This window comes from Priapulus caudatus, unplaced genomic scaffold (genome assembly GCF_000485595.1).
Source record: "Priapulus caudatus unplaced genomic scaffold, Priapulus_caudatus-5.0.1 Scaffold3098, whole genome shotgun sequence".
Lineage (NCBI taxonomy): Eukaryota > Metazoa > Priapulida > Priapulimorpha > Priapulimorphida > Priapulidae > Priapulus > Priapulus caudatus.
In genome coordinates this window covers 19,719-20,150 of record NW_014580159.1, presented here as the reverse complement: position 1 = coordinate 20,150, position 432 = coordinate 19,719, and positions in this window count along the sequence as shown.

Sequence of the window (432 nt, the reverse complement as noted above, 5' to 3'; positions counted from 1 at the left end):
AGGGCAGCAAGCCTACAAAGGTCAGTTTAATACAAGGTTTGAAATCAAGGGAAGCAAACCTACAAAGGTCAGTTTACAGGGTTCGAAATCAAGGGCTACAAGGGTCAGTTTACAGGGTTCGAAATCTAGGGCAGCAAGCCTACAAGGGTCAGTTTAATACAAGGTTTGAAATCAAGGAAGCAAACCTACAAGGGTCAGTTTACAGGGTTCGAAATTAAGGGCAGGTGCCCGCTATCTTGCTGATTGTTCTGTATGTTAATAGCACCCGGTACCTTGCTGCGCGCTCTGCGTGCAGCACCCCCTACCTCGCTGCTCACGCTGCGTGCGGCGCCCCCTACCTCGCTGCTCGCGCTGCGTGCAGCGCCCCCTACCTCGCTGCTCGCGCTGCGTGCAGCGCCCCCTACCTCGCTGCTCGCGCTGCGTGCAGCGCCC